At 43.5% G+C, this 20847-nt stretch overlaps 1 protein-coding gene across 3 annotated transcripts in view; it reads left to right on the top strand.

Moving 5' to 3' along the window:
• The window catches only part of CYRIB (CYFIP related Rac1 interactor B), a 153381-nt gene that overhangs the window by 62106 nt on the left and 70428 nt on the right, over positions 1-20847 (top strand). For 2 of the 3 annotated variants that reach the window (XM_040434359.1, XM_040434358.1), the window contains exon 1: positions 11176-11306. The exons of the other annotated variant lie outside the window; for it this stretch is intronic. The gene's annotated coding sequence lies outside the window, so the exon portion shown is untranslated. Of the gene's footprint in view, positions 1-11175; positions 11307-20847 lie in introns of those variants that run through there. 3 annotated transcript variants of the gene reach the window in all.

Here is a 20847-nt window from a genome sequence, read left to right on the forward strand (position 1 = left end):
CGGAGCGCAGGTCTGGGGAGCGCGTGTTCTTAGTGACAATATAATGTACAGGGGCTGCAAACCGTCCTCTAGAGGGCGACTCCGCCATCCCTTCTGTCCTGGAAAACTGCATTGAGAAATGACTATAGAAGCCAAGTCTCTTTGGTTGCTGTAACCAATTGCGGCGCCATTTTCGGTCAAGAATTGCCAAGGATTAGTAAAGGAGCATTTCCCTCCCCCCCCCCCCAGAAACAGCGCCACTCTTCTTCATAGGTTGCATCTGGTATTGCGGCTCAGCCTCATTTGAAGGAAACAAAAACAGGGCCACTTTTGCCCATAGGCGGTGTCGGGTACGGCATCTCAGATCCATTGACTTAGGGCTCATGCACACAAACGCATTTTCTTTCCGTGTCCATTTTGCGGACCGTATGCGGAACCATTCATTTCAATGGGTCCGCAAAAAAAAAAGGAAGTTACCCCATTTCCGTATATCCACTCCGCAAAAAAATAGAACATGTCCTATTATTGTCCGCATTACGGACAAGGATAGGACTGTTCTATTAGGGGCCAGCTGTTCCGTTCCGCAAAATACCGAATGCACACAGACGGCATCCGTATTTTTTGCGGATCCGCTTTTTGAGAACCGCTAAATACATACGATCGTGTGCATGAGGCCTTAAATGGGTTTAAGCTGCCATACTATATACAATCCATAGACAGAGGTGGCGCTGTTTTGGGCAGAAAGTACCAGTTTTTTTTTAACTTATTATCTTGTATTTCCAAGCTAAAAATCCAAAGAGGTCCTCTCCGCAGATCCTCTCAAGCTAAGTCAGGTTGGATGGGGAGCATGGGTGGACAGCTGTTTCCAGGTCTCTCCAGAGATGTTCCATTGAGATGTTCAAGGCTCTGGCCGGGCCACACAAGGCCATTCACAAGGACATTCATCGGGCCCTTGGAGGCAGTATTAGACTTGGCGGTGTGCTCAGGGTCGTTGTCTTGTTGGAAGGTGAACCTTCGGCCCAGTCTGAGGTCCAGAGCTCTGAGATCAGATTTTCATTGCAAATATCTCTGGACTTTGCTCAGGGCTTGGCATTTCTGTGGCGCCAAGCAAAGTTGTGTCTGTGGATCTGTACTCAGAGAGTTATCCCTGACTTATCTGTGGTGTTACATAGGACTGCAGGCGACATCTACTACATTATCTGTGCTCAGAGAGGTATCACTGTGTTATCTGTGGTGTTACATAGGACTGCAGGTGACATCTACTACATTATCTGTACTCAGAGAGTTATCCCTGACTTATCTGTGGTGTTACATAGGACTGCAGGCGACATCTACAACATTATCTGTACTCGGAGAGGTATCACTGTGTTATCTGTAGTGTTACATAGGACTGCAGGCGACATCTACTACATTATCTGTACTCAGCGTTATCACTGTGTTATCTGTGGTGTTACATAGGACTGCAGGTGACATCTACTACATTATCTGTGCTCAGAGAGGTATCACTGTGTTATCTGTGGTGTTACATAGGACTGCAGAGAACATCTATTACATTATCTGTACTCAGAGAGGTATCACTGTGTTATCTGTGGTGTTACATAGGACTGCAGGCAACATCTACAACATTATCTGTACTCGGAGAGGTATCACTGTGTTATCTGTAGTGTTACATAGGACTGCAGGTGACATCTACTCCACAATCTGTACTCAGAGAGTTATCACTGTGTTATCTGTGGTGTTACATAGGACTGCTGGTAACATCTACTACATTATCTGTACTCAGAGAGGTATCACTGTGTTATCTGTGGTGTTACATAGGACTGCAGGTGACATCTACTACATTATCTGTACTCAGAGAGTTATCACTGTGTTATCTGTGGTGTTACATAGGACTGCAGGCAACATCTGCAACATCTACAACATTATCTGTACTCAGAGAGGTATCACAGTGTTATCTGTGGTGTTACATAGGACTGCAGGCGACATCTACTACATTATCTGTACTCAGAGAGTTATCACTGTGTTATCTGTGGTGTTACATAGGACTGCAGATAACATCTATTACATTATCTGTACTCAGAGTTATCACTGTGTTATCTGTGGTGTTACATAGGACTGCTAGTGATCTACTACATTATCTATACTCAGAGTTATCACTGTTATTTGTGGTGTTACATAGGACTGCAGGCAACATCTACTACATTATCTGTACTCAGAGAGATATCACTGTGTTATCTGTGGTGTTACATAGGATTGCAGGCGACATCTACTACATTATCTGTACTCAGAGAGTTATCACTGTGTTATCTGTGGTGTTACATAGGACTGCAGGCGACATATACTACATTATCTGTACTCAGAGAGCTATCACTGTGTTATCTGTGGTGTTACATAGGACTGCAGAGAACATCTATTACATTATCTGTACTCAGAGTTATTACTGTGTTATCTGTGCTGTTACATAGGACTGCTGGTAACATCTACTACATTATCTGTACTCAGAGTTATCACTGTGTTATCTGTGGTGTTACATAGGACTGCAGGCGACATCTACAACATTATCTGTACTCAGAGTTATCACTGTGTTATCTGTGGTGTTACATAGGACTGCAGGCGACATCTACAACATTATCTGTACTCAGAGAGCTATCACTGTGTTATCTGTGGTGTTACATAGGACTGCAGGTAACATCTATTACATTATCTGTGCTCAGAATTATTCCTGTGTTATCTGTGGTGTTACATAGGACTACACGTGGCATCTACTCCACAATCTGTACTCAGAGAGTTATCACTGTGTTATCTGTGGTGTTACATAGGACTGCAGGTGATATCTACTACATTATCTGTACTCAGAATTATTCCTGTGTTATCTGTGGTGTTACATAGGACTGCAGGTGACATCTACTACATTATCTGTACTCAGAAAGCTATCACTGTGTTATCTGTGGTGTTACATAGGACTGCAGGTTACATCTACTACATTATCTGTACTCAGAGAGTTATCACTGAGTTATCTGTGGTGTTACATAGGACTTCAGGTGACATCTACTATGTTATCTGTACTCAGAGTTATTACTGTTATCTGTGGTGTTACATAGGACTGCAGGTAACATCTACTGCATTATCTGCACTCAGAGAGGTATCACTATGTTATCTGTGGTGTTACATAGGACTGCAGGTTACATCTACTACATTATCTGTACTCAGAGAGTTATCACTGAGTTATCTGTGGTGTTACATAGGACTTCAGGTGACATCTACTATGTTATCTGTACTCAGAGTTATTACTGTTATCTGTGGTGTTACATAGGACTGCAGGTAACATCTACTGCATTATCTGCACTCAGAGAGGTATCACTATGTTATCTGTGGTGTTACATAGGACTGCAGGTAACATCTACTACATTATCTGTACTCAGAGAGGTATCACTGTGTTATCTGTGGTGTTACATAGGACTGCGGGTAACATCTACTACATTATCTGTACTCAGAGAGTTATCCCTGACTTATCTGTGGTGTTACATAGGACTGCAGGCAACATCTACTGCATTATCTGCACTCAGAGAGGTATCACTATGTTATCTGTGGTGTTACATAGGACTGCAGGTAACATCTACTGCATTATCTGCACTCAGAGAGGTATCACTATGTTATCTGTGGTGTTACATAGGACTGCAGGTAACATCTACTACATTATCTGTACTCAGAGAGGTATCACTGTGTTATCTGTGGTGTTACATAGGACTGCGGGTAACATCTACTACATTATCTGTACTCAGAGAGTTATCACTGTGTTATCTGTGGTGTTACATAGGACTGCGGGTAACATCTACTACATTAGCTGTACTCAGAGAGATATCACTGTGTTATCTGTGGTGTTACATAGGACTGCAGGCGACATCCACTACATTCTCGGAGAGTACACCCCTATGTTCACCCATGGAAAGTCTGAAGGACAAACAGCTGAGAGAACAGTGGGGTCCAGTCTCTGTCGGGTATATGGGCAGTACCTTGGATAAGGTCCTGGTGTCCCGGCAGCTCCATCCTCCGCAGTCTATCCTGCATGATGCCGTGGGTCATTCTTCCCTGCAGCCCCCCCTCTAATATGATCCTCATCCATAGCTCTCTGATAAGGTCCTGCTCCATAGCACTGTTAGAGCCGGGGTGATGGGTGTATTTGAAGCTCGAGCATTAAATCTCTTCTTCCTCCAGATCCCTTTTTATGACACTGGATTTAGGTCACGAGCTCCGGGATATCCTGACATCTCTGAAAAGCCTCTGGATTTTTCTGTTCCGGCACCAGTGACGGTCACAGCGGTGTTAATATTCTGGTATAACATTGTACTATTATTATTATTTTTTAAAGAAAAGATACATTGTTGATTGCTGGTCATGAGGCTCGTTACATGTTGCAAGCAATTAATTGCTCTGATGAAGCTATAATATATTCAACCATATTCTGTCCACGATTCCTATGCAGAACGATGTGTCTCCATGGTAACTAACCATATGTAGTCTGATCCTACCGTCCCTTACTATAACCAGCCCAATGTACGGATGGGAGTATGAATGCAGGATCATGCTACAAAGACTTTACCCCGTTCACCCCCAGAGTTTTTTTATTTTTTTGCATTTTTGTTTTGCGCTCTTTTATAATAAAACTTTTTTATTTGTCTGTTCACATAGCCATATGAGGGCTTGTTTTTTGCGGGACAAGTTGTACTTTCGAACGCCACCATTTAATATTGCATATGATGTAGTGGGAAGCGGGAAAGAAATTCCAAATGGGGTGAAATTGCCAAACAAAAAAGCAATTCCACCACAGTTTTAATTTTTTTTTTATTACGACGTTTGATGTGAGATAAAACTGACCAGTTACTTTTATTCTACAGGTCAGTACGAATCCGGCGATACCTTATATGTATAGTTTTTCTTGTGTTTTGATAGTGATAAAAAAATTTAAAGTGGGAAAAAAAAATCAGTTTTCTTTTTTTTGTCGCCATATTTTGACCCCTATAACTTTTTTGTAATTATGTGTACGGAGCTGTATGGCGACTCGTTTTTTTGCGGGGCGATCTGAACTTTTCATTGATACCATTCTTGGTTGTGTATGACTTTTTGATCACTTTTTATTTAATTTTTTGGAGAGAATGAAGCGACTAAAAACTGAGAATCGGCCATTTTGACGCTTTTTTCCGTTTTGCTGTTTGCCGTATGGGGAATATATTTTTATAGTTTTTTTTGTATGTGCTTTTTCGCACATCGCGACACCCATGATGTGTATTTTTTTTAATTTTTTTTAATTTTTATTTTGGAAGAAAGGGGGTGATTTGAATTTTTTTTTTTACTTTTTCTTTTTTTTTTTTTTACGCTTTTTTATAGTTCCCATAGGAACTATCATCTGATTGCTACTATCATAGACTCCAATGCGCTTGCATTGGAGTCTATGATGGATTTACTACTTTCCTATGGAGCCCTATTACAGGCAAAGGCTCCATAGGAAATACTATGCAGCAGCCTGCTATCATTCACAAAGACAGGGGCTGCTGCGCACACGCTCCTGCTCCTCCGATCACCACACGGGGGAGCCGGAGCACGCACTTTCGGTTTTCAGCTCGCTCAGATGCAGTGGTCTTGACCACAGCATCTGAGGGGTTAAATGTCCACGATCAGCATTACTGCCGGTTGCCCACATGAGCCACGGGTGTCTGCCATAAGAAGCAGGCGGCCACCCGTGGCTATGGAGCCCGCAGCGCTCAGGAGTGGGCGCCATCTTTAAAGACCCGGCCAGCGCCGTATTATTACGGCGCTGGTTGGGAAAGGAATAACCATGGAGGCACATGGGTCTGCAAGGGAGCTGCATACACAAAATGTTATGTAAGCAGCACTGGGAAAGCTGCGGCTGTATACGGCAAACATATCCAAAGGTCCCCGTTCACTCGTTAGAGGCCAAAATAGTGTACGTTTGGCCTATGTTGAGCACAATGGTGACTAGACAAGCTGCGGCCATGTCACTAAGGGCTCTAGAGTTTTTCATTCTCGTGTTTTATTTTCCCGGGATGAGTCATGTGCACACAGAGGAGCTGTCATTGACCGATCGGTCTCCAGCATTTCATACCATATTTCCCAAAGGTCATTCGAAGGTTGACAACCAGTTCCATAATCCTGGAAAGAAACACATCAAATCTATCTGAGCTACAAAGGTTATTGCCTTAAAGGGTAACTCCACCAAAACAATCAACTTGATGCATCTCCTAGTAGACATGAGTCTTCAGTCATGGATTGGAGGTCTCTGATTTCCCCACTCATTCTATGGGCACCGCAGTATGGTGTAGGCCCGAAACTTTGAGACGTATCACCTATCTGCAGGATCTGATTGCGGGGGGGTGGGGGGGTGGGGGTTCCCACTACTGGGACCTCCACCAATGTTGAAAATGGAATCCCGTGCCCCTTCTGCACTCTGTTCAACCTGTATGCCAGGGGAAGATGCCTATGTGTTTTGGTGGCCATTGAGGATGAATGATTGTCTATTAGTGGTCTTTATTTTTTGCTCATAGAGGGGGTCCTGTTTGGGGGCACCCCTCTATAACATTATATGTCCTGATGGGATAAAGCAGTTTTCCAGGAGTAGAATATTGCTCAGGATAGGTCATCAGTATCAGATTGGTGGGGGTACAACTCCCAGCATCCCCACCGATCAGCTATTTGAAGAAGCCACGATGCTCCTTTGAGAACTGCTGCTTTTTCCTAGGTCCTAAGTCCTTACAGACCTCTTGCCCATTTTCGTAACTCCCATAGGAGTAAATGGAGAGCACACTGCGCATGTACAGTGCGCTCACCTTTGCATTTGGGGCACCGTTATTGAGATAGGGGACCCTCATCTAGCGATCCCCCATCGGGGACCCTCATCCTAGCGATATGCCACCAATGTCTGAGATGATTTAAGGACACCCAGTCTCGTGATAGATGAACTGGGGGGGGGACGACGACGACATTTTTCAAAAATCTCGTAATAAATTTGGCGCATCTTCTGGCAGTCCCTACACCAGAAAAGCAAATCTTCACCTGCTATGTCCGATGCGGAGCTGAGGCCGGGCTCTGGATTATTAGCCCTATCCATCTTCCATGGAAGCTGCTTCTGTCATAAAGATTAGAAGGGAGCAGGGAACCGCGACGGCCGCTCCCACAGAACGTTAATAAGAGACACGTCTTCTGCTTTTTCGCTATATTACATGTGACCGTATATAGACATTTCACAGGTCAGGGAAGTGCAGGGGACATGGAGACTGCAGCACAGAGGATGCCTTTATTGCCTCTCTACTTCTTGTTTTATAGGTTTACAGTAATATCGTTTTATGCTGATATGGAATTTCTGAAATATTGGAATATTTAGACCAAAACCTAAAAAAAATTAACAGTTTCAGTGGTCTAGGAAGCTGAGATATGGGAAGCGGTTTTATGGGGTACTTTAAACTACAGAACTGCTTCATCTGTCCTCGTGACCTGGAGGAAACATTGTGGTCACCAGGGATTTCCTTTCTTCTACTGAGGGTGTATCTCACTGCATTTGCTTTGTACGTCGGAGGTATACGTCGGGAGGACTAGGTAGCCTCCTATTTCTTCTCTGTGGTCAGCACTGGTAGCCACTGTCTGTGATCCTCTACTTCGAATTAGTTGTGGAGGCTGAAGAGGAGAGATGCTGAAGCTAGCCATAATGGCACCACACACATTATAAGCTGCATAAGTATAAAATGTAGGACGCCGGCAACAGAGGTCTCTAAATAAATTCAGACCTCAGACCAGATCCTCCCTTCCTTCCTTAATAAATGTAGACCTCAGACCAGGCTCTAGAATTAATTCTGATCACACATCACACCCATAAATAAATATACACCCAGGTCAGAACCCTACATAAATAAGACCACAGACCAAACCTTTACATTAAGTTAGACCCCAGACCACATCCATGAGTACATAGAGATATCGCACCAGATCCCCAAAAGCAATTGAGACATCAGACCAGACACTATCAATAGATGAAGACCTCAGACTGGATCTCCTAATTCAATGGAGACCTCAGACCAGACACCCTTAATAAATGTAGGCTTCAGACCAGACCCCTAAATTAATAGAGATTTAGGGCCAGGTCCTCTAATTTAATGGAGACCTCAAACCAGACCCCTCAGTAACTGGAGGCCTCAGACTAGATGCTGTCAAGAAATGGATACCTCAGACCAGATCCCGAAATAAATAGAGACCTCAGACCAGATCTCCTAATTTAATGGAGTCTGGATACTTCAGACCAGACCTCATCAATAAATGGGGACTTCAGACCAGACCCCTAAATTAAGAGGGATCTTAGGCCAGATCCCCTCATTTAATGGAGACCTCACATCAATCTCACTCAAGAAATGGAGTCCTCAGACCAGATGCTCTCAAGAAAGGGAGACCTTAGACCAGAGGCAAATTCAGACCAGACCCCCTAAATTATATACACACCCCAGATCAGAGCAAAATAAATTCAGACCCCAGATTAGACTGTGCCATTTACTTACTGCTTCTCACTTCTGCTTCATTTACACCTCTGGGCACTCGCAGACTAGGTCCTCACTCCAGCCATCATCAGAACTTTGGTGGTGCTCCTAGGTGAAAGGACCCAGGAGCAAAGAACGTAAATGGTGGCAAATGAAAAATACAAGTTGTCCCACAAAACATAAGCCTCTATACGGCTATATCGATGAAAAAATAAAATAAATATTTTTATTAAATGCCTAAATGAAAATCCTCAAAGGGGTTTTTGAAATTTGTGTCTAGGCACAAAATCGTATATATATATATATAAAAAAAACCTGTTCCCACCCGTTAAAGAGGCCCTGCCACATCCTCCAACAATGGTTCTAATCCGTTAAAAAAGACCTGCCACATCCTCCAACAATGGTTCTCATCCGTTAATAATCACCTGCCACATCCTCCAACAATGGTTCTCATCCGTTAAAAATAAGCTGCCACATCCTCCAACAATGGTTCTCATCCGTTAAAAATGAGCTGCCACATCCTCCAACAATGGTTCTCATCCGTTAATAATCACCTGCCACATCCTCCAACAATGGTTCTCATCCGATAAAAATGAGCTGCCACATCCTCCAACAATGGTTCTCATCCGTTTAAAATGACCTGCTACATCCTCCAACAATGGTTCTCATGCGATAAAAATGACCTGCTACATCCTCCAACAATGGTTCTCATCCGTTAAAAATGAGCTGCCACATCCTTCAACAATGATTCTCACCCATTAAAGAGGACCTGCCACATCCTCCAGCAATGGTTCTCATCTTTTAAAGAGGACCTGCCACATCCTCCAACAATGGTTCTCATCCGATAAAAATGACCTGCCACATCCTTCAACAATGATTCTCACCCATTAAAGAGGACCTGCCACATCCTCCAGCAATGGTTCTCATCTTTTAAAGAGGACCTGCCACATCCTCCAGCAATGGTTCTCACTCATTAAAAAGGACCTGCCACATTCTCCAACAATGGTTTTTACCCGTTAAAGAGGACCTTATGCCCTTCAAAGATTGTTCTCACCCGTTAAGAGGACCTGTCACTTCTTCCCATAATGGCAGCTACCTTTACTTTGCTGCAGTCGCCGCTTCACATATTCTGATGCCGTTTTCTTCTCCTTGGCCTCCTATTCCAGAGCAATTGTTGGTGTTAGTTTCAGATCCTAATTTGCTTTTGTAGCCATGCACAGTCAAGGGTTCTTCATTCCCAATGGGCAGTAAACCAGAGCTCTGGTGCTGTCCGCACTGTACATGGAGGTGCTGCTGCTGCCTCTGTCGGTTCTGGTGGACAGGAGACTGGGTGGCAGGGATGCCAGTACTAGGAGGCTCCTGCTGGGTCTAACAGCTCTAGCAGTGATAATCGTCACAACTGTTCAGATAAAAAAAAGTAAAACAAACAAACAAAAATAAATAAAATAAAATAAAAAAATTAATTAAAAACTAACTAACCCATCCCCAAAAACACCATAATTGCTGTCATAAGGCCATCCAAAACTTGATTACCCAAAACTGGACATGTAAGCCAGTAGACAATGGCGAAATAATAAAATACGGGGTAATAGTATGTTATTACCAAAAAAGATCACTTAAAAATTTAAAAAAGCATATCTTTTTGCTATTTTTTCAAACTATAAGCCCTGTAAAAAAGAAAAATAATAATAATAGAAATAAAAAGAACTCTGCAGTGTTCATGAAAAACAGCAAAAAAAATTAAAATGTGAATCACGTTGCTAGCCCTTACAGATAAAGAAGTTATAGCCGTTAAACTGACGTGTGCGAAAAATGGCGAAACGGTCTCTGGTTCTGAAAATCTAAATGACACACTTCTTGAACCGGTTAGGGTACTTTCACACTAGCTTTTTTCTTTTCCGGCATAGAGTTCCGTCCTAGGGGCTCAATACCGGAAAAGAACTGATCAGTTTTATCCCCATGTATTCTGAATGGAGAGCGATCCGTTCAGGATGCATCAGGACGTCTTCAGTTCAGTCTTTTTGCCTTTTCAGGACGAAGATAATACCGCAACATGCTACGGTTTTATCTCCGGCCAAAATTCCGGAACACTAACTGGAATGCCCGGCATTTTTTCCCATTGACATGCATTAATGCCGGATCCGGTATTGCGGTCTGCGCATGCTCAGACCGATAAAAATGTGAAAAAAAATAAATGCTGGATCCATTTTTTCGGATGACACCGGAGAGACTAACCAGTTAATGAGTATCCGATTGTATCTTGTCCAGATTTTTTGCTAACCGTCCATTTGTTGCACTATAGATATCATGGTCCAGTTTTGGGACCACCTACCATAGACTTTACAACCAGAAGAAAATAATTAAAAGAAATAGCTAAATGATGTCCATAAAACAGTTTGTCAATGAAGAGGTTAAGGATGAAATCTGTTCTAATTTGCATATTATTCAGGAAAACATACATAATAGGTGCCAGATAGCGATACGTCATGATCAGTGATCCCTTTAAATTTGCCATCCAGTGCTCAGTTTGGCATTTGCCAACCACAATATGGCGACCGGAAGTGGTAGTGTAGCGGACGCCATGTTGCTACTCTTCTCTGAGGCCGCCCTTCCTGGCAGGCTGAGGAGTGGGCGGGGAGATGATGAGTGTCCGCCCCCGCCGCCGCTGCTGCAGTGTGTGTCAGAGCCGGGAGCTTCAATGAGGAGGAAGCAGTGAATGGAGATGCGGCAGCGGGGACTGTAGGCCCGAAGAGCGTCCGTCCTTACCGTGTCCCGGGCCGGCTACTGCAGGTGAGGACGCCGCGGAGCAGCAGGGAGTAGTGTGCCGCCTGGGTATCTCACCTGTTTACCCCTGCCTCATCAATGCCCCCTGTGTGCCAGCCTAGCCATCATTACCTCCTGTGTGCCAGCCTAGCCATCATTACCTCCTGTGTGCCAGCCTAGCCATAATTACCCCCTGTGTGCCATTAGCCATCATTACCCCCTGTGTGCCAGCCTAGCCATCATTACCCCCTGTGTGCCAGCCTAGCCATCATTACCTCCTATGTGCCAGCCTACCCATCATTACCTCCTGTGTGCCAGCCTAGCCATCATTACCTCCTGTGTGCCAGCCTAGCCATCATTACCTCCTGTGTGCCAGCCTAGCCATCATTACCTCCTGTGTGCCAGCCTAGCCATCATTACCTCCTGTGTGCCAGCCTAGCCATCATTACCTCCTATGTGCCAGCCTAGCCATCATTACCTCCTATGTGCCAGCCTAGCCATCATTACCTCCTATGTGCCAGCCTAGCCATCATTACCTCCTATGTGCCAGCCTAGCCATCATTACCTCCTATGTGCCAGCCTAGCCATCATTACCTCCTGTGTGCCAGCCTAGCCATCATTACCTCCTGTGTGCCAGCCTAGCCATCATTACCTCCTGTGTGCCAGGCTAGCCATCATTACCCCCTGTGTGCCAGCCTACCCATCATTACCTCCTATGTGCCAGCCTACCCATCATTACCTCCTATGTGCCAGCCTACCCATCATTACCGCCTATGTGCCAGCCTACCCATCATTACTGCCTATGTGCCAGCCTACCCATCATTACCTCCTATGTGCCAGCCTACCCATCATTACCTCCTGTGTGCCAGCTTGCCCACCATTACCCCCTGTTTGCCAGTTTACCCATCATTCAACCATGTGTGCCAGCTTACCCATCATTACCTCCTATGTGCTAGCCCATCATTCCACCCTGTGTGCCAGCTTACCCATGAATCCACCCTGTGTGCCAGCTTACCCATGAATCCACCCTGTGTGCCAGCTTACCCATGAATCCACCCTGTGTGCCAGCTTACCCATGAATCCACCCTGTGTGCCAGCTTCCCTATGAATCCACCCTGTGTGCCAGCTTACCCATGAATCCACCCTGTGTGCCAGCTTACCCATGAATCCACCCTGTGTGCCAGCTTACCCATGAATCCACCCTGTGTGCCAGCTTACCCATGAATCCACCCTGTGTGCCAGCTTACCCATGAATCCACCCTGTGTGCCAGCTTACCCATGAATCCACCCGGTGTGCCAACTTACCCATGAATCCACCCGGTGTGCCAGCTTACCCATGAATCTACCCGTGTGCCAGCTTACCCATCATTCCACCATAGGTGCCAACTTATCCATCATTACCGCCTTTGTGCTTACCCATCATTTCACCCTGTGTGCCAGCTTGCCCGTCATTCTCCTTGTCTTCCAGGCCAGTGTAATTTCCCTTTGTGCCAACCTACTAGTTATTCCCCCTCTCCTCCCATGTGCCAGTCTACTCATCCTGACATCTTACCCTTCTTGTCAGTCTACCAGGCATTCCTCCTCTGTGCCAGCCTACCCATTATTGCTTCTTCTTCCAAGTTCCAGCATACCCATCGTGCTTCGTCAGATTCACTTTGATCAGAATCCTTCCCTTCCCCAGCGCGATCAGTCTTCTCCAGCTGTGCCAGCCTCACTGCCATCTCCTCAGTTCTCTTACTTCTCTGTGCTCAGCTACCGCCTTGGCAGCGCCACCGCTCTTCCTTCACTGAATGCAACCTTTCCTATACTGCTAGTACCTCATTAGTGGCACCTTTACCCCCCAACCCTAATGATATGCTCCCCGCCTCTTTGAATAGCCCCTGTGCCCCCATCACCATAGTATCCTCACCTCCTGAGCGGTGCCCCCACAGGAAGCCTTCTCTAGCCTTGGCATTGCCACAATGTTGTGTATCTGTTCTGACTTCATTGGCCTGAATTCTACCAAAATACTTATGTCAAGTGAAATAGTCTGTCTTTGGGAAAGCTGTGTGATAACCAATAGTCAGAAGTATTAGGATTGTCTCCACACATGGTAAATGCCCTTAGTTATACCGTCACTCACTTCTACCCCTACTAGTACATAGGAGCAGTATTATAGTAGTTTTATTCTTGTACATAGGAGCAGTATTATAGTAGTTTTATTCTTGTACATAGGAGCAGTATTATAGTAGTTTTATTCTTGTACATAGGAGCAGTATTATAGTAGTTATATTCCTGTACATAGGAGGCAGTATTATAGTTGTTATATTCTTGTACATAGGAGGCAGTATTATAGTAGTTATATTCCTGTACATAGGAGCAGTATTATAGTAGTTATATTCTTGTACATAGGAGCAGTATTATAGTAGTTATATTCTTGTACATAGGAGCAGTATTATAGTAGTTATATTCTTGTACATAGGAGCAGTATTATAGTAGTTATATTCTTGTACATAGGAGCAGTATTATAGTAGTTATATTCTTGTACATAGGAGGCAGTATTATAGTAGTTATATTCTTGTACATAGGAGCAGTATTATAGCAGTTATATTCTTGTACATAGGAGCAGTATTATAGTAGTTATATTCTTGTACATAGGAGCAGTATTATAGTAGTTATATTCTTGTATATAGGAGCAGTATTATAGCAGTTATATTCTTGTACATAGGAGCAGTATTATAGTAGTTATATTCTTGTACATAGGAGCAGTATTATAGTAGTTATATTCTTGTACATAGGAGACAGTATTATAATAGTTATATTCTTGTACATAGGAGGCAGTATTATAGTAGTTATATTCTTGTACATAGGAGCAGTATTATAGTAGTTATATTCTTGTACATAGGAGCAGTATTATAGTAGTTATATTCTTGTACATAGGAGGCAGTATTATAGTAGTTATATTCTTGTACATAGGAGGCAGTATTATAGTAGTTATATTCTTGTACATAGAAGCAGTATTATAGTAGTTATATTCTTGTACATAGGAGGCAGTATTATAGTAGTTATATTCTTGTACATAGGAGGCAGTATTATAGTAGTTATATTCTTGTACATAGAAGCAGTATTATAGTAGTTATATTCTTGTACATAGGAGCAGTATTATAGTAGTTATATTCTTGTACATAGAAGCAGTATTATAGTAGTTATATTCTTGTACATAGGAGGCAGTATTATAGTAGTTATATTCTTGTACATAGGAGCAGTATTATAGTAGTTATATTCTTGTACATAGGAGGCAGTATTATAGTAGTTATATTCTTGTACATAGGAGCAGTATTATAGTAGTTATATTCTTGTACATAGGAGCAGTATTATAGCAGTTATATTCTTGTACATAGGAGCAGTATTATAGTAGTTATATTCTTGTACATAGGAGCAGTATTATAGTAGTTATATTCTTGTACATAGGAGCAGTATTATAGTAGTTATATTCTTGTACATAGGAGACAGTATTATAGTAGTTATATTCTTGTACATAGGAGGCAGTATTATAGTAGTTATATTCTTGTACATAGGAGCAGTATTATAGTAGTTATATTCTTGTACATAGGAGCAGTATTATAGTAGATATATTCTTGTACATAGGATGCAGTATTATAGTAGTTATATTCTTGTACATAGGAGGCAGTATTATAGTAGTTATAGTCTTGTACATAGGAGGCAGTATTATAGTAGTTATTTCCTTGTATATAGGAGCAGTATTATAGTAGTTATATTCCTGTACATAGGAGGCAGTATTATAGTAGTTATATTCTTATACATAGGAGGCAGTATTATAGTAGTTATATTCTTGTACATATGAGCAGTATTATAGTAGTTATATTCTTGTACATAGGAGCAGTATTATAGTAGTTATATTCTTGTACATAGGAGGCAGTATTATAGTAGTTATATTCTTGTACATAGGAGCAGTATTATAGTAGTTATATTCTTGTATATAGGAGCAGTATTATAGTAGTTATATTCCTGTACATACGAGCAGTATTATAGTAGTTATATTCTTGTACATAGGAGCAGTATTATAGTAGTTATATTCTTGTACATAGGAGCAGTATTATAGTAGTTATATTCTTGTACATAGGAGGCAGTACTATAGTAGTTATATTCTTGTATATAGGAGCAGTATTATAGTAGTTATATTCTTGTATATAGGAGCAGTATTATAGTAGTTATATTCTTGTACATAGGAGCAGTATTATAGTAGTTATATTCTTGTACATAGGAGGCAGTATTATAGCAGTTATATTCTTGTACATAGGAGGCAGTATTATAGTAGTTATATTCTTGTACATAGGAGCAGTATTATAGTAGTTATATTCTTGTACATAGGAGCAGTATTATAGTAGTTATATTCTTGTACATAGGAGGCAGTATTATAGTAGTTATATTCTTGTACATAGGAGGCAGTATTATAGTAGTTATATTCTTGTACATATGAGGCAGTATTATAGTAGTTATATTCTTGTACATAGGAGCAGTATTATAGTAGTTATATTCTTGTACATAGGAGCAGTATTATAGTAGTTATATTCTTGTACATAGGAGGCAGTATTATAGTAGTTATATTCCTGTACATAGGAGCAGTATTATAGTAGTTATATTCTTGTACATAGGAGCAGTATTATAGTATTTATATTCTTGTACATAGGAGGCAGTATTATAGTAGTTATATTCTTGTACATAGGAGGCAGTATTATAGTAGTTATATTCTTGTACATAGGAGCAGTATTATAGTAGTTATATTCTTGTACATAGGAGCAGTATTATAGTATTTATATTCTTGTACAATGCAGATGAAATTGTGGTACTTGTATTCTTGTGAACACTGCACTATAGATGTCAGCAGGTCTTCTGTAGTATAGAATATGACTATGCTCGTCTATAGAGATGCAGCTCATTGTGTAGTATGGCAATGATTATGATATTCTCTATATATTTTTACTAATTTCGGCTTTTACTTTTGTATACTTTACTATAAGGTTGTATTCCTACATGGCCGTTCCATTCATCCCTCTTAGAGCCTCCACCTGGTTGCGCCATTGTTTGTCTCCTGGTTTCTGTCCGTCCCAGGAGCTGACTAGATGTAACAGGTTCCGGGGCCGACCACCCGCTGTGTGATGTTGGTCAGGTCTCTCATTTTGGCCTGACGTTATTATTACCCAATTACAGGTTGGTGAGATGATGGCAGCCTTCTCCATCGCGTTCAGCCTCTGCCGTTCATACTCATTGAGATTCTCCGTTTGTATGGAAGATGTCATTACCCGCTGTGCCCCGGGCTCAGGCCTCGGCGCAACCACAGCCCCGCGCCGTCCTGTAATCTGGGGCTTGAAATGCTCTGATTTGCAATGTTGTGCCAGATCAGAGGATCCCGGGATTGCCGCTGTTTAACCCTTTGACTGCTTTGCTCAAGGCTGAGGCAAAACCTTGTGACGTAATGGTGAAGGACCCTAGAGCTGGCTGACCAGATTCCCTGTTGTTGGGGCACATTGGGGTACGCCCTGACCACTGACTGTGTACTCCGAGTCTGACGTATACATGGATCTCTACCAGTACGTTTATACATTTGTACATTAGATTAAAAAAATGGAAATAATCTGCTCATGGGGATTGGAAAGTAAAAAAAAGTAAAACTTAGGCTGGATTCACACCTGAGCGTTTTACAGCGCATTCCTACGCACTGTAAAACGCTCAACAGGCAAAAACCAATGTTTCCCTATGGACATGGTTCTCACCTGAGTGTTTTACGGCGCGTACGAACACGCTGTAAAACGCCCTACGCCCCAAGAAGTACAGGAGCTTCTTTGGGGCTATAATAATAATAAAATAAAAATAAAAATAATAATAATAATAATAATATCAGTCAACCATCTCGCCCATATAGTAAATGGTGTAAAAAGGAAAAATGTTATGCCCATGTTTGGTGTCGTCACAACCGTATTAACCTGCGTAATACATTTTTAGCATCGTACATGAGGATTAGTGCATACCGTAAGAAAAAAATTACAGTGATCTATTAGTATAAATTTGCCCTAAAAGATGCACCTGCCTATAAGACGTACCTAGGTTTTAGAGAAGGAAAATAAAAAAATATATATATATTTTCATTAGACCTCAGATCAAAGCCCCAATATTAATCAGACCTCAGATCAGACCCCCAATGTTAGACATATAAAGTAAATCATCTTGCCTCTCCTGTTCCGGACGCCGGTGCTCCTGAGATCAAGCTCTTCACAAAGCGCGTCTATGTCCTCACGCTGTGTGCCGTCATGGCACCAACAGAAGAATACAAGGGAGCGGTAAGTACTGACAGCACAAGGAGCGCTGTATTCACTGCTCCCCGGTCCTACTGTACTAATGAGCGCTTCCATAATGGAAGCGCTCATTAGTATTGGCCTATAAGACGCGCTGACTTTCCCCCCCACTTTTATATATAGTCTTGTTAATAAACCTGATGCAAATGTAACAATAGTCATGTCTTGAATGACATTTAGGCCGGGGTCACACGTGACTGATTAGCTGCGGATTTCGTCATTCACATGCTGCGGAAAATGCGGCATTGCGGATTTGAGATGTCGGAAGCAGTGGTTCCGTGAGGCCATGCCGTAATGTCGTGAATGTGAAGCCTGGACTGCTCGGGCTGGAACTGTATCGTCTTTAGTGATGAATCCAGGTCCTGCTTGGATCCCACGACGGTCGGGTTCCAGTATGGAGGCCTCGTGGTGAGCGCTCCTGTCCTGCCTTTGCTGTGGAACGACACAACACACTGCCCCAACTGCTGGTGTGATGATCTGCGGACAGTCGGTCACCCCAGGCAGTGATACGAGGGACCCTAACATCTCAGCGGTATGTGCAGGACGTCCGGAGGACACGTGTGTTCCTCCCCTGGCAGGGGTTCGCACAGCGAGGGTGTCCCAGGAATGTCTCGTCCAGATTACAGCGCGTCCTCGGCTGCCCGGTCACCAGATTTATCGCCAACCCAGCCTTTATTGGACCAATGACCGGCCGTAGTGCTGACCCGCCCCTTGCACGTGATTGGATGAGCGGGCGTCTCCAGGCATTTCCTGTGTGTCGAGCCAGAAGCAGAGGGCAGCAAGAACCTGCAGCGGGGGGGACGGGTTGGATGTGGTGGACATGGGTAACCTTGTGCTTTTTTAACCCTTTTTGCATCCCATATATAATTAATATCTTTCCTGCAGACAACTCCTTTAAGTATGGACCCCCCTTCCCCCAATAGGGATTCATATTGCTGCGCAACCGCTACAGGAGGGGCGAGAGTCGTAAGGAACTTTCTGTGCGCTTCTTCTGGAGTTTATGTGAATGAGGAACTGACCCGGTCAGATCCAGATCGCGTCGTGTGACCATCGCTGTCACTCCCCGCACCGCACGGGGAGAAGGCGAGGCGTGCGGTAATGAAAGTCCTGCCACTTCCTATTACACCGGGTGCTTAATATCATTATCAAGATATGTGCTTGCTGTCAGTGAATGGGGACGTTTCTGTTCACATTCATAATCCTTTTTCACAGCCGAGGGTTTGTTACTATTGTATCCAGTCTTAAATACAGCAGAGGCGCTAATCTCTCTCCTGCCCTGATAGTTTGCTACAATGTGTCAGTGCAGGAGAAATGTATCAGCGATTTATTGCACAGTCCCCTTACCATTTTCTAATATTTAGTGTAGAGTTAGGAGGACGTCTGTGGCGTCGCTGTGCCCATCGTGCTCCCCGCGTCTCTTCTGACCGTTTTCGCCTTACTTGCGTATATGAGTTAGTGTCTGCACTGCGGGAAGTGGGAACTATTGACTAGGAGTATAGTTATAAGGAGAGTAACGTGGACGTCTCCACGCTGTATTTTCTCCTGATGTAGCAGAGCTGGATTTGCTGCAGTTGTGTTGTTTGTACATAATATCACCAGGAGTAGTGTCGAATGATAGACGAGCTCTGCTACATCTGACGAACTTGGCTCTGCTGCACCTGGTATTTACTAAACCTCGTTCCGCTTTCTGTACGTGTCTGGTGCTAATCCGTCCTTCCCAGGATTATTTGGGAAAGCTGGGTGACCACTTCTATGGCCTTCATTATGGCTTCCACGTGGGCCGTCACCCAGCTTTCCCAGGCTCCTTCATGGCAGGTCGGCCTAGATATTTTGCACTAGTTTATGGAAGGATGTGTCACTACATTCAGGAGTGTGGGAAAGCTGGCTGACAACCACTGTGAAAAGTGTGTGGTTGTCAGAAGGCCTGATTTATAAAGTAACATCCAAAGCGATAAGCCCCCGACTGCGTAACCTCGCTGTGCGGAATATTCCCTGCTGCATTGCATTGTGGGAGATGAAGTGTGCAGTAACCTAATGCCGGGTGATCAGTTTATCCCAGAATGCACTGCAGCATATTGGGGAGTCTTCTTTGGGGCTGTTTCTGTTAGCATGATGCTGACTGATTCCACTGCAGCTCTGGAGGTAACTAGAGTATCAGGGTGAAGGGCAGTTCTGAAAATGAAAGGAAAAACTGTTTGCCCGTAGCAACCAATCACAGAACTGCTTTCATTTTTCACAAGCACTAGAATAAATGAGAGTTGCGCTTTGATTGGTTGCAGAGAGCACTGCAGGAAATGAGAGCTCTGATGGGATTGGTTGCTCTCTGCACTGCAGGAAATGAAAGCTCAGGTGTGATTGGTTGCAGAGAGCACCATAAGAAATCACTGTGGTTGATATGGGCAACAAAGACAAGCTGCTGTAAAGGAAAACTGGCTTTGTTGCTCCTAGCAGCCAATCGGATTCCACCTTTCATTTTCTAAAGGAGCTCTGAAAAATGAAAGGTGGAATCTGATTGGTTGTTAGGGGCAACTAAGCCAGTTTTCCTTTACAGCAATTTTGAATAGAGCAGCAGCAGCGGACATGGCATAATTCAAGGGGGTCCGATCCCGAGACTGAACTGCCATAATGAAGTGCTGCAACCTCTCTCACATTCGTTTGAATCAACACAGTAGGATTTTAGGTTGAACTTGATGAATCTGTCATCCATATTTTTTGCGGATCCGCATTTCATGAACTTCAGAGTACATACGATCGTGTGAATGCACCCTAATGTTTCCATTCACTGACAGCAAACGGAGATCTTAATATGGCGAGCAACTGAAACTAAGAGTTACCCCTTTAAATGTCCCGTTTTACCTTCGCAGAGTGTCGCCCGGAGGCTGTTAATGCGTGTAACCCTTTGTCTGCTGCCGCTGGCCGTCGCGGGGACGGTATATTGATCTGGGGCTGTAGATAACGTGCCGTCGAATTAATTAGGTCAGCCACGTGTTAGTCGCTGCTGATAGGGAAGGGGTCATATGAGGGGAGGAATGAGCAGCTTTGCTCTGCCCGTTTACTGTTCGCAGCTCTGTCTCTGTTCTAGGTGGTGGGTGGCATGGTTATCTGACGCGTTGGGGCCGGTCACCGGATGGCGGTGGATGGTACGGTTATCTGACGTGTTTTGCCTGGTCACAGAATGGCAGGAGGTGGCACCATTATCTGACCAGTGTTGTGCC

The sequence above is a fragment of the Bufo bufo genome, chromosome 5 (assembly GCF_905171765.1).
Source record: "Bufo bufo chromosome 5, aBufBuf1.1, whole genome shotgun sequence".
Taxonomy (NCBI): Eukaryota; Metazoa; Chordata; class Amphibia; order Anura; family Bufonidae; genus Bufo; species Bufo bufo.